This window comes from Orycteropus afer, unplaced genomic scaffold (assembly GCF_000298275.1).
Source record: "Orycteropus afer afer isolate SDZICR_OR568_19922 unplaced genomic scaffold, OryAfe1.0 scaffold00380, whole genome shotgun sequence".
Lineage (NCBI taxonomy): Eukaryota > Metazoa > Chordata > Mammalia > Tubulidentata > Orycteropodidae > Orycteropus > Orycteropus afer.
The window spans coordinates 2,792,145-2,792,733 of NW_006921967.1; positions in this window are offsets into that span (position 1 = coordinate 2,792,145).

Here is a 589-nt window from a genome sequence, read left to right on the forward strand (position 1 = left end):
AAATTTGAAAATCTGGAAGAAATGGGCAGATTTAGAAACACAACACTTACCTAAACTAACACAGACTGATGTGGAAAAGTTGAATATATAAGAAGAAATTAAACAAGTCATCAAACAATTATGAACAAAAAAACGTTCTGGCCCAGACGGTTTCACTGTTTCACCGGAGAATTCTACCAAACATTCAGAGAAGAACTGATACCAATCCTACTCAAACTATTCCAAAACATGGAAAAGGATGGAATCCTTCCTAATTTATTTTATGAAGCAAGCATGACCTTGATACCAAAACCAGGCCAAGACATCACTCAAAAGGAAAACTACAGACTAATATCCCTCATGAATATAGATGCAAAAATCTTCAACAAAATCCTGGCCAATGGACTCCACCAACATATCAAGAAATACATTAATTATGACCAAGTGGGGTTCATATCAGGTATGCAAGGATGGTTCAACATTAGAAAAAAATCAACATCATCCACCACATAAATAAAGGAGAAGAACCACAAGATCATATCAATTGATGCAGAAAAGGCATTTGATAAAATTCAACACCCATTCCTGGTCAAAACTCTCAGCAAAATAG